We start from the raw sequence: 14365 nt of genomic DNA on the forward strand, positions 1-14365 counted from the left end.
GGGCTGTAGCAATCATTTTCCCAGTGACTTCCATCAACCTCCAGAAATTTCGCACATCCAGTCAGAGAATGCTGGTGGTAGCCAGATGGTCACTGGCTGGGCTGTTTCACTTGATCCTACATTGTTTCCATGATTGTCACACATCCACGGTGGTAGGCAAGCTAACGTCATGGTAAGATTAGTGATCATGAAATACGTGAGGTAGCAATCGACTGACCTTGAGATGATAAATTAAGTCTCAAGTGGGTAATTAAAACTATAATCTTACCTGCGGACATTAGTCATCATCATTAGTTAATATCCTAGTGAAGACAAAGAGTTGTGTTTAAAAGTCTGCCTGTAGGTCTGTGAGGTCTCTGGACTGTAGAGGTACATGCTGTATGTGTGCGTACATATGCAATCACACACACATAGCATGGAGCAGGTTTCAACACTGTGGTAGCAACGCAGCCTTGGCACTCCCCTCCTGACATGTTCAAATCTGTCCTCATCACTGATTCTCCTCTTAATCTGTACCTGATCACCTCACTCTGTCACACTTGAAAGGGAAGGGAGGAGCAGAATAGAGAAATTATACTTTATCTGTGTTCCTTCATACAGTGGCTTGCAAAAGTATTTGGCCCCCCTGAACTTTTCCACATTTTGTCACATTACAGCCACAAACATGAATCGATTTTATTGGAATTCCACGGGAAAGTCCAACACAAAGTGGTGAATACGTGAGAAGTGGAACGAAAATCATACATGATTCCAAACATTTTTTACAAATAAATAACTGAACAGTTGGGTGTGTGTAATTATTCAGCCCCCTTTGGTCTGAGTGCAGTCAGTTGCCCATAGACAACTGACTGCATTGTCATTGCATTAACGCCATAACGCGGCAAACCTCCGTTAACGAGTTACCGCGGATCGCCCCGTGCGTCAACACGTTAACAAGCTAACTGCGCTAACGCACTAGTTCCCACCAATTGAGTGTCACATCCGACATACTGTTTTACTTTTGTCCATGGCACGCTCACCATCAGGGTCATGCTTCACATGAAAACCAAAATAGGTCCAAACTCCAGATCTGAATGAGGGTGGGGGAGGTTCAATTTCAGGTAGCGTCCACATTATTTCCTTAGGGATTAAAGTATTCTGACTCTGATTGTTTCAGGATGAGCTGCCATTATCCAATCACACATCTGCTTACCTGCATCTTTTGCTCGTTTCTCCTCCTCTTCTTTTCTCTTTTTTCTAAACTGAGCAGCTGATGGCTTTGAACTTTTCTTGTCCATCTTCCACTGGTTTTCATTTTGCACTCCAGTATGAACACCCATCCCCCAACCCGAGGATCGCCACAACATAACCTAATAGACCTACACCTTAGTTCACAGATTCACTTTGTCTAAGGTTTATTTCTGGGAATTCACACAACCCAGGATTCAAATCATGAATACATGATGGGCTTGGATTTACAACATTATGAATGAAATGTGCTCTATCTGGAAGCAGCCGGCCCCCTTTCGACAGGTTGTGTGAGAGACTTTAAATCATCAAACTGTAAATTTTAAATTGTTATTGATCCTTTACCCCGAGTCCTAAAGTGTATATTTGTTTTCTTACTCTTCTTATATTTATTGTTTGTTTACTGCTGTAACTGCAGCCTCGTCGTCTCGTCTCTCTATATACTGGACTGTATGTAGCGGAGATGACAATAAAGTTTACTTTGACTTCAGCAGCGAGCAGGCGCACCGAGGGCTCTCGCGCTCACTTTTCGCGTACAGAATTTCGAAAAAAACAACAACAAAAAAACAACAACATTGGTGCAAATTATAAGTCTGTATCATGATGTCTGGTGTTTTCGTGTTTGTTGGGTTGTTTTTATTTTGTTTTATTTTGCGAGTTGGTTATTAGATGCTGCTCCAGCCGGTCAGAGAATCCCCCGCCCTCTCCTCCCTTTTTTTTTTTTGTCAACCCCCAGAGCATGATGCTGCCACCACCATATCTGACAGTGGGGATGGTGTGTTCAGAGTGATGAGCAGTGTTAGTTTTCCGCCACACATAGTGTTTTGCATTTTGGTCTCATCTGACCAGAGCAGCTTCTTCCACATGTTTGCTGTGTCCCCCACATGGCTTGTGGCAAACTGCAAACGGGACTTCTTCTGGTTTTCTGTTAACAATGGCTTTCTTCTTGCCGCTCTTCCATAAAGGCCAACTTTGTGCAGTGCACGACTAATAGTTGTCCTGTGGACAGATTCCCCCACCTGAGCTGTAGATCTCTGCAGCTCGTCCAGAGTCACCATGGGCCTCTTGCTGCATTTTATGATCAGCGCTCTCCTTGTTCGGCCTGTGAGTTTAGGTGGACGGCCTTGTCTTGGTAGGTTTACAGTAGTGCCATACTCCTTCCATTTCTGAATGATGGCTTGAACAGTGCTCCGTGGGATGTTCAAGGCTTGGGAAATCTTTTTGTAGCCTAAGCCTGCTTTAAATTTCTCAATAACTTCATCCCTGACCTGTCTGGCATGTTCTTTGGACTTCATGGTGTTGTTCCTCCCAATATTCTCTTAGACAACCTCTGAGGCCGTCACAGAGCAGCTGTATTTGTACTGACATTAGATTACACACAGGTGCATCTATTTAGTCATTAGCACTCATCAGGCAACGTCTATGTGCAACTGACTGCACTCAGACCAAAGGGGGCTGAGTAATTACGCACGCCCCACTTTGCAGTTATTTATTTGTTTGTTAATCATGTATGATTTTCGTTCCATTTCTCACCTGTACACCACTTTGTGTTGGTCTTTCACGTAGAATTTCAATAAAATTGATTCATGTTTGTGGCTGTAATGTGACAAAATGTGGAAAAGTTCAAGGGGTCGAATACTTTTGCAAGCCACTGTAAATACTGACATGATTTTAATGATGCTGCAAAACCAGAGAAATGACAGATCAGTTATTCACTCCAGTCACCTGCATGAAACTGAAGGTGAAAGTTTTAGACACTCTTTCCTTTACTTTAACAATAGACTTCATGCTGCATATGTATGAGTAAAAAAGCAATGTGAGTGTGTGCGTGCTAGACTCAAAAGGCTTGGACACATAATCAAAAATAATATCGGTTTCTGTTGCCAAAAAGTTTATTTGACTTTGAAAAGTTGTAGAAGCATGTACTTAAGTGGGCGATAGTTAGTTTCATAGTCACGTATGGAAAGTAAAAAAGTGGATGGTACAATAGGATAAATATAGTTTAGGTAGTATAAGTAAAGCCAGAGTGTAAAGTATGTGTGAGCAGACAACTAAAGACTATAAACCCACAATAAGTGGAAAAAAAGGCCAAGTGTTCCAGTCATGTTGTACCACAGTCTGCAGGCAGGGTTGCCCTGCGGGATCATAGGAGAGAGAAATGAGGGATGGACAGGAGGGAACGGAGGACGGAAGAATGTGAGGAATGAAGGCTGAGCTCAGCCTGGCAGGTCTGTGCAGAAACAGCATGCACAGTGAACTTTAGGTAAGGTAGTAGAAATGGCCTAGGGACATGTCTTTGTCTCTGCTCTTTTACCAATAGATTGCTACTGATTATCCTACATCTAATCAACTCTTTCACCCGTTTTAGACCACGCCTCTGTTTGCAGCTCACTGAAAAGGAGTGAAGGGTACAGAGAAAAACTGGGCAAGCGTGACATCTGTCTGACTCAATAGCACTTAATTAATGAAATGAAAGTGCTGAATAGGAGAACATGTAGGAGAAATGTATGGTGTGGTTCTCACAGTAGCTTACAGAAACTTTTAACATCAGCATGCGGCAGCAGCAGCACCTTCAGCGCTCACACACAGTGCAGGATAGCTTCAGGAAGGCTTAAGAGTGTGTCACTCTCATTTTGGCAGCTGTACAAATCAAACACACACTTGATGTATTTATGCATGTAAAATGGACTATGTGGTAAATCATCATGCACACCAAAGTCTTTCATTGTTCCAATCACACTGTAATTTACAGCCTGTCCATAACCACGTATTCTTGTATTAGTCACTGTAATGATTATCTTATGGACCGACAAAGAATGAAAAAAATCTTAGAAATGAATTTATGATATGTGACAAGTAAAAGACATCACTTTTCATGTAAGCGTGTAAGAACTGCAGCTGTTCTGTCGTGTATAGTTTATTATGTATGAGTATTGGATAGTGAAGTCCCATCTTGGAGCCTTGAGCAGACCCTTTTGGTCTTCGCTGTTTTAGTAATTTGACACCAGACAAGACACTCATATGCTTATTGTTCCTTCTGACTGTGAATTATGGGGATTATAATAAAAAAATGAAAATAAAAACTCATCAGTAAAGGTGTTGAGGCCACAGATTAAGGGAGCAGGGTTGTAGTTTTCCCATAAACTTCTAAAAAACAAACTGCAGTCCCACATGCAGCCACTTGAAGCCAAAGAGAGTCAATCCAGAGACCCGTCTGTTAAAACGGGTCCCCGTCTGTTTTTAGTCTTGTACTAAAAGTGGTTTGGATTTCTGTACCGTATCTCTTTCTTTATAGTAACTGTACAGGAGCTGTGCTTCTTTTATAAACTTTATTAAAGCTCAAAGTTAGGGTGTGGCTGCTATGACTGTCAGGTGGATGCCAAAATAAAATGATGCCAACACTAATTATCTGTGTCTGTGATACACCCAGTCCTTTCTTATCAACATTTCTAGCCTTACTTGATCAGCAATGCAGGGGTGTACAAACGTGGTGAGGCATCCTCCAAAACCTCCGACGTGGCAGAAATACAAAAGCAGAGCTTCACAAACCACTGTGGTGGCTGCGTTTATCTTTTTCTTGCAATCCATGCTTGCAACCACAAGAGTCTGCCCCTGCTGGCCATTAGAAAGAATGCAGAATTAAGGCAGGTTTGCACTAGCTTCTCTTTTTACACCTTAAATTTATTTATTCCCTAGTCTATGATACATGATAGGGTGGCTATCAATCATAAACAGCCAGAGAAACTAGAGCTTTTTATCACAAACGCACTGATGCATTACTGACAGCAGCCACTAGTTTACCTCTTGCCTCTCACTGATGTGCATCAGCAAGTTTTAGTGCTTTAAATGGTGACCATTTGGAGGGGATCCAAACGGTGACCGTTTTTCTGACATGCCGATTAATTAGAAGTGTTTTTGATGAGTGGAGCTCAATATTTAGATTATAAGAAGAAAAAAGGTTTCTCTCAGATTCCCATCAAAGCTATGTGCTCACTACAGCTGAGAACAGTTTTCTTAATGACCATGACTGAGATCAGTGCCATGAAGTTGATGATAAGGATTTTGAACTTCCCAGCAAAAGATAAGTGGAATTCCTCCACTGCATTGAATCTCCATTAAAACCAGAATAATAATTATATGACATTGTTCTGCGAATGCGCAGGTTTTATTACAGTGCCTTTTTTAAAAACTATAGATGTATCCTGAAGCATAATGCAAGTCACGCACGAGTACAAGCAGCTTGAGCTGAAAAGTACATGACAAGTCCATAACAAAGCATGCAATTTTGTTAGACTGGGCAGACAATCCGAGCGGACCACCAGCTCTGCAGACACAGTGCCGCTCAGTTACTTGAACTCCTCTACTGATCCTCAGTGTCCATTATAATGTTTTGATGCACTGCAGGTTGCAGTAGAATTTAACAAGGAATTACAGAGCTACAAATGAGAAATTACTGACAAAGTTGTTTGGCTCACCACTTGTGTTCTGATCTGTCTGCAGGGCCATACACACCCTTTCTTTGAGGTTAAGCGTCTGGTCTGGTTAAAAGCTGTGGGCTGCAGTCTATCATGGGTCAGTAGAAAGAAGAAGGTAGGAAGCGGAAAGGAGAAAGGACATAAAACAGCCCTCTGAACAGTTTAAGATTAAAGGGTAGCACTGCTTGTTCCTCACAGTGTTACTAATGCTCAAATTACTAATTATAATGTCTCAGATGTTTGAAGGTTTAGTTGATGATGCAGCAGTTTGACTGGTTTGAGGAAGACAACTCATCCCCGCCTGGAAGCAGAGAAAAGAAATCAAATTTCACCTTGGAAAATTTGTCTGATTTACATTAAATGTTGTTTCCTTGTCAACTTTGTAGGACTGTTGAAGGTGCTTTTCCAGTCACGCATGCTTGATGATGGTCAATCCATTAATATTTCTTATTACAGCTTTGTTGTAGAGTCATGAAATACGGTAGATAGAAAAATGTCCGTGTTACTTTCACCTCATGTGGTGACAGGCATGGCGGGTAGCACAAGGTTTTCCAGCAACTCGGGAGAATGTGTGACAGATGAGGAAGGAATGCAGAGATAAAAGAACAAATAATGGCACATTAAAGTCATTCCTTTGTTTGGGGGAAACAATCAAGATATCAGCCATCTGAGATGAGACTAGACCGCCGAAGGTAAAGCCACAGTTTTAAGGAACAAGAGGTCATTTGATGCCTTGCTGGGAAAATTGATCCCATTCTTGTCTTTATCCAAAACAAGAAAATCTGCCAACTGGTACATTCAAAGTTTATTTCTATAGTCTACGGGAAAAGCAAAACTGCCAAATGTAGAGCTTTGGTGCTATTTCTTTTCTTTGGGAGCCGTGACAACAGTGCATTAAGGCACTTTTTAATACCTCAAGCATTCATGTTTGTTTGCTATTGCTCAAACGAATAGGCAGTGGCTTGACAGGCGTTTCTCAATCTTTTGTTTGTACTTTTGTTCTTACAGACTTGTGAAATAATCATGAGTCATTTCCCAACCACTGTCCTGATTTGAAGTCAGCATTTTAGCCTAGCCCGACCCAAATTTTGCTGTCTTATACTTTGTCGAGCTCTAAGTGCAATATTTCAGCTGGATCACGATGCGTCACTGAAGCTAAAGGATCTTCCTCGGGAATACCAGTGGACCAGAGGGGCTAGCCCTTTTCCATAAATAGCCCCTCTTGTGAGGCGATGCTTGACCTTCGCTGATCAATATTTTAGAAAATTGCTCCTTGTGTCACTCCCCATCTCCCAAGCTGACAAGGATGAGATTGTACTATGTGTATTTGTGTGTAAGTGTGTGCCTGTGAGGCTGAGCGAAAGTGATTTCGTCAGCAGGCCCATAATGTTTCTCTACACCATCTCATTCCCTCTCAGGCTTCAAGAAAGTGGAACTCGGATCCAGCAAGTGTCAGCTTAGGTCGAGCGGAACATGTTCCAAATGGTGTTAAAAGCATGTACTTGTTGGCCTCTGTTTTCAATTATTGATGAGAAAAGGCACGCTAAAAATGATCCCTGTTTCCTTTTCGATCCTTCCCTGGTGGAAGAGCGCATGAATTAATAACACAGATCAAACTGCAGCGTTAGCGCAGATCAAGCATTTGTAAAGAAGCTGAAAGGACTGTATACAGGAGAGGCCTATGATATAATGTGGCTTTACCTTGAATGTTCTCTGTTCCTGTCACATCCCATTTAATTTTGGAACGCAATTCCTCGAGGTGTAGGAATGATGAATTAGTAATCGCAACATGAGGCTTGGGAAGAAATGTCCTGCAAAAAGTTTGAACCGAAATCTTTGCTGCAAGAATTGGCAAAGAAAGTGTTGCGATCTATCATGTGGAGAATAGATTTTAGCACAGTACTTTCCATGTTACCATATCAGTGTATACCAGCCGGTATCGAGCAAATCATCAAGTAAAGATACAAGCTGACAGACAAGATACATTTATTTATAAGGACAACTATTTCAGCTGGAGAAAAAGTAAAAGTACATATGAGCTTTGGCTGATGTTTCAGCAGAGTAATCGGGTGGGTATGTTCTCCGTTATACTTGCATTTCTCTTTATTTGAAGGTATCGCATGACTGATACATCTCTGTGTTACAGTTCTCCCTACGGCAGTCTACATTTGCTTTGGTGAGTGGTGCAATGGAGAACTCCACTGGGTAGTGAGGAAAACAAGATCTCTCTACTTCCATCAGAGGACGCATGTAGTAGTCTCTTACTATCAAACATGGCACTCCATGTTCCCGCTGGACACAGAGACTCAACAGAGACAGACAAGGACCGAAAAGGAACTCAAACAGAAAGAAAATTGGCAATAAATTCAGTCGGGAGAATGCTAGATTAAAGTAGTTGAATCTGAGAGCTCATGTTTCCATCCTAACTAGCCTCCAAACACGTTTTCAGCCACCCTTGCTTGTGCCAGACAGTTCACAGCGACTAATGCAGTGTGGGGGAGGTTTGATATAATGGCTGACATCTTTACTGTATCAACTTTTCAATTAGTTATTTCCAGAGATGGAATCCGATTACTTTTTTCAACTAACGAGTAAAGTAAGGGATTACTATTGCAAAAATGGTAATTATATTACTGTTACTTTCCCGTAGGAACGCTGCGTTACTGCGTTACTAAAACCGTGATTTTTTTTGCAAGAATGTCTCATGACAGTGACGTAAGCGAGTGCGACGTTCGTGACAACAGCTGTGTGCAGATCAACAATGGATCATATATCGAGTGCAGAGAGAGTATGAGCGTGCAGCGTTTAAAGCGTGGAAGTACTGACCTTACTTTGAGTTTGATTCCATAAAAAGTGACAAAAACATTAGTGTCCGCTGTGCGTGGGAAGAAAACTTCTTTTTACAGCGAAAAAACCCCTAAACTTCCAACAAGCACCGAGTAGCTACGACGTGATGGGAAACTCACAGAGAAACTCGCGGATTCTTCCACTGACCGCGGCACACCTGCACCAGGGTAAACCTCCGCCTGCCCCACTCCTGCTTTACAGGTGAAAATAGAGCAACAGGACCGCTGAGTCTTTGACTTTATTTATTTTCTGCTGTGTTTTACTTGCATCTATTTGAAAGACTGAGTGCAAACACAAAAAATATTTTATTTTATGTGCTGGAATGTGCAGAAAATAGGTTTACATGTTAAACTAATTTCTTCCAGTCAGAGAATGTTGCATATAATTACATTTTTGCTTGATGCATAAAGTTAAAAGATTAAAACTAATAAAACAAGTTTTAAAAAGAGACTTTTCCATTTGATTACATTTTGTATGATGGATTATGTAGAAAAAGTAGAATTGGGCTGAAAGATCTATCGCTTTATCACCTCTTCAGGTTGTAAATCGTGTTTTTAAAAAGTAACTAAGTAACTAAGTAATTAATTACTTTTGAAAATAAGTAAACAGTAAAGTAACGGGATTACTTTTTTGGGGAAGTAATCAGTAATTAGTTACTGATTACTTTTTTCAAGTAACTTGACCAACACTGGTTATTTCACTGCTTTTATTGTGGCTAAAGATGAATCCAATCATCTGACATGGTGTCAGTTGGATTACCTCCATTTTCCTGGCTGTCACATTACTAACCGCTGAAGAGGTGGAGATACAGAATCATCCCTTCCATTAAAACACAGAAATCTGAGTTTTTTCATCATCTGTCTGTTGTTTCAGAGAAATCAGCATTTGTGGGGGAGCTTGTGATGATTATAGTTGACTAATAAGTTGTCATCAGCTCTGGTCATTATCTTCTCCTCACCCATAGACAAGGGTAGGATAGAATAAACTAGAGCAGGGTTGGGGGAACTCCAGGCCTCGGGGGCCGGTGTCCTGCAGGTTGTAGATGTGTCCTTGATCCAACGCAGCTGATTTAAATGGCTAAATTACCTACTCAACATGTCTTGAAGTTCCCCAGAGGCCTGGTAATGAACTAATCATTTGATTCAGGTGTGCTGACTCAGGGTGAGATCTAAAACCTGCAGGACCTGGTGATTCGCAGCACACTTTGATCAACGCTGTGATATCACTTTAAGTCAGTGAACTCTTTTCATAGCACATAACTTAGAAATAATTTAACCCTGAAGGGCTGGTCTGCTTCAGTTGATGTGATTAAATTTGCCACTTGTGTGGCCTTCTCTGATCTGCAGAGTATCTATGATGTTGTTCTTCTAAAATGACATTCAAGAACTTCCAAACTTTATTGAAACATGCATTTTATGTAGTCCCTTCAGAGTTTGGTCTGGTTACTCATAGCAAATTATTAGGAGTAAGCCATGAAAAGAAGACATACTGGCTAAATGACTACGAACTTGTTCTTGACTAAATGGTACTGTGGGCAGCACAGCATGAGGGCTGGAAGCCTTAATTGCATGGAACTTTGCATATGTGTGGTAGAAGTGTAATCAGTGAGGGAAAACAAACTTTTGAAACCTTATTTTTAAGGGAAGAAAATACTTTTCAAGTAGTTTTTATCCCATTGAGATTATGACTGTAAATCATGCATTGACTCCCATGCAGTTGTCTGCCTGCTCTGAGAACATTCTGAATTTCCACATACTTGGTAGGATGCTAATGTTGCCCGAAGGTCTTTTTATTCCCAGGTCACACTGGAAACACTGCTTTTTTCCAGCTTTATAATGTGAAATAAAATCACAAACACTGGCGTTAGCAACGTAAGAATTCATATTAGGAGTATCTTCATGGTTAAATTTTTAGCTCTGTATTTTTTTCCTCGTTTTGGCACGATGCATTTGGTTATGTAACCTTGATGTAGTGACTTAATGTGGAAATAAATGCACAGAAGTTCTTGAGTTATTTATCTTTATATATTACTGATCGTTGGCTGAATAAATCACCATCTGCCAGCACTGAACTACAGACAACCAAACTGCACTTTTATGTCTCTAATTCTATTTGATTGAAATAGAATTACCATCATACCACTGTGCAGAAAAGTGGTGTGATGGTAAGCACTGCAGCCTCACAGCAATGACATCCAGGATTTGAGTCCACCAGCTGGCTGGGGCCTCAGTCTCCATGTTTTCCCACACGGGTCAAAAGACATTCCCGTTGCTCATGGGTGTGAAAGGTTGTCTCTCTCTTTGTGCACTAGCTTTGCTAAACTGGCAACATGTTCAGGTTGTACCTGCCTCTCACTCCATGATAGCTGGGACCGGCTCCAGCAACCATCAAAGTGGAAGAAAATGAATGGATAAAAATCCTGTTGCAACTATGATAGTACAGAGCTTCAATGATCACTGTTGTAGTGTATCACTTGTGCTAATATATGATACTTTTGGCCACACTACTGATCCATTTTACTCAACTTGCTGTTTTGGCATGCGTTACTGTTATAATGTTCAGTGAGTTTTCTTGTAGAGACTGGTCCCTCACATTTGTTCTTTTCCTGCAACCCTTGAGGGAAAAAGCAAAAAAAAAAAAGGAAAAGAAACATTTATTCCTCATCCAGCAATGAGCTGTCTGTCTCCTTGTGTCTGACCTCCTCTTTCACGACTTTCTTTTACTATTGTTTCTTGATCCATCTCTATGTCTTTATTTGAAGTGATTATTTTTACTAGGAAGACCCGTGGCTCGATTCATGGTAATGCATCTACTTTCGGTTGCCTACTCAAAACAACCCAGCATGACAGTGGCTGAGGATACAGCTATGGGTGGGAACAGGAACAGACAATAGAGACTAGATTTGTTGTGGATTGCAAAACTTTGCTACAAAAAGGCCCGCACACTGACATGAATACAAGCATGCCCTAAAATGAAGAGAAAGAGAAACACTTACATGCGTAAATGCTCATGCACAAAAATATAAGGTGCTAGAAAGGCATGACTGGACTCGCTATCGTTGTCGTTATCTCCTGTGTGCATACACATCCACAGCAGTTACAAAAACATAGTTATAATTGTGGCCTTGTTGCTCGAAGTAATATGCAGAATTTTATTACAGTAGTTCGTTTACATTACGAGGCATCTGATCGAACAACGTCAATTAAGCAATTAGATTTGAAGTTGATGAATGTGTTTGCTCACAGTTTGATATGCAGAACATAACCAATCAGTCTTCTCGAAATGCATTATCCCCAGAAGTGGCAGAAAAACCTGTGCATTTCCCAACCAATGTTACGTAGGAAACCCAATATTTTCATTCACAGATGTTGATTTACAAGATTAAGCCCTGGTTTTGCCCAGTGAAGACAGATGTCACTTCCTGTTATTTATATGCATGGTGAGTATCCAGTTAGGCTTCATTGCAAAAGAACCTGACCTTTTTCTTGAAAACATAAGAGAATGTTTAAGAAGTGACATGCCAGTTCATGTCAAGGGATAATAACATAATAAATCTCATTCACCAGCATGATGTTGTTTCAGCTCAAATCTGCAGTCACTTTGGAACCTGCTCTCTATCAAAATAACAGCCACTGTTCAAATAAACTCAGCACACAAGCCCGGGCCTGGTGTTTCTGACGTTCACAAGCTCGAGCTATTCTCATGAAGATTAATGTTTTTCTCTCTCTCGCTCTTTTAGGTAATCTAATATCAAGCACGTGTTTACCAAGGATAATGATATATGTTTATGATATATCAAATACGATAAGGTTCTTACGTGTCCATTTTGCCACGCGTTTCTTTCCAAGTAACCTGAAACCATTAAAGCAAGAAGTAAGCATTTTGAATGTCTGTGTAATACTTCTCAGATACAATAGAGAGGATCAGCTGAACTTTGGCTTGGCTGCAACTAAAGCCTGCCGCAGCAGTTGGAGTTGGTTACTCAGCCGTGGCTTTAGGTTGTTGTGAACACATAATACTAGCATGCATACACCCACCCTGTCACTTGTCACGCATGCAAAAAGAAACACACATGCTTCCATAAACAAACACTCATGTGGCGTTCACACTGTGTCACTGCAAGAACACCGTCTCACATAAACTATTTATTGTGCAGCTTTTTTACCAGGCAGCACAATGTAAGAGGGACCATGCATGCTACACGTGCAGTTGGTGCTCCGGATAGCGAGAAGAGTTGTAGGTTTGGTTAAGAATAGAATCGCACGACTCTGAAACAGCACCGTTTTACTGCACATCTGTTTACTTTGAAAGTGTATCTCTTGCATTCTTACACTTGAGTTGGTGACTTCATCACTTCCCTTAGGGTGCAGAATATATAAGTGAGTCAGGACACTCAACAGGATTTCTCTCTGCACGCAAGCAGCAACTGGTAAGGGAGGGTCTACACTTGACCACAGACATGTGGTCTTATCTGTTCTGGGTATGTGTCAAGATTCCTGATAAAATGTCTAGTGCAGTATTAATGTAATTGTTGTAATTACAATTATGGTTTCAAATAAGGGTATTTTTTCTAGGCTTTATAAATAATGTAGAAAGAATTAAAATTTCTATGCACTTGCTCACAAAGCACTTGCTTTCTTTTCACAGAAACACATATTCACAGATTACATTTAACATAATGTTGAGTCAAATTAAAGGTATGTTTCTAGCCCTCTTTTGCCACTCAGATTTTCTTTACTTGTGTTTCAAATGCTAGGTCGCAACATTCAATGGACTTATATCAAAAACTGAATAGTGGCTACCAAAGATGAATTAAACTTAATAATATTTATGATGTGGAGGAAAGCCTGTATCAGTGTAAAGTGGTGGATGGATGAGTTGGCAAATATGGGACATCATGTGCATCCTAAAAGTAAATGTAGATAACACAGAAGAAAGAACCAAATGGGGTTTGAGGTGGTGCAAGCATTGTTACAGGACCAGAGTGAAGATGGAGCAGGTGTGGAGACCAGGAAGGCTTAGAGAGGAAGAATTTTAATCACCTGGGCAGAACACTAGCCACGGGTTTCTTGAATCTCTGTGAGAGGTCCTGGGTTCAAATCCCGGATGGGCCCCCAATTGTTTCAACTAGCTCCGAGGTCACAACAAAGAACAGAGACATGCTACCCATTGAATAGGGATTACCAAAGTTTTTTTTTTCTTTAAAAAGTGTAATATTTACCATTATGTCCTTATTAGTGGGTAAAGCAGTGCATAGATGAGTTGTCAAGTCTATAGGACATGATGTACAAATGAGGCCCAGAGACTGCTGCAGGACCAGAATGAAGACGCAGCAGAAGTGGACACCAGGAAGGCCTAGAGAGATTTTAAATACCAGGGCAGGGCTCTAGCCAGGTGTTCTGCATTTTTAACCATCTCCTGAATCTCCACCCAGGAAACTCCAGCAACACAAAAACACATGTGCACATTGCAAACCTGCACAAAGGCCTGGGGCTGCAACAAACTAAGTTATTTAAAAGAAAACTCAGCAGATTTTCTTTTCCTGGCTCTGATCTTCAGAAAAATCACTGGAAAAAAAAAAGTTTGAAATGATTTATGACCCCCCTCCCCCCCTACACCAGCACCAGCCATTACCAGAGGCTTCGTGTTGTCTGCTTGTCTAGCTGTGCATCTGTATGTGTCATTCTTGTGAATGCAGTATCTTAGGAATGCCTTGAAAGAATTTCTTTAATGCTCCCACAAGTTTTAACTTTTACATACTAGACTCTTAGAAATGCTGCTCTGTAACTTAACATGGTTTTCCACATTGTGACTGA

The sequence above is a fragment of the Astatotilapia calliptera genome, chromosome 16, assembly GCF_900246225.1.
Source record: "Astatotilapia calliptera chromosome 16, fAstCal1.2, whole genome shotgun sequence".
NCBI lineage: Eukaryota > Metazoa > Chordata > Actinopteri > Cichliformes > Cichlidae > Astatotilapia > Astatotilapia calliptera.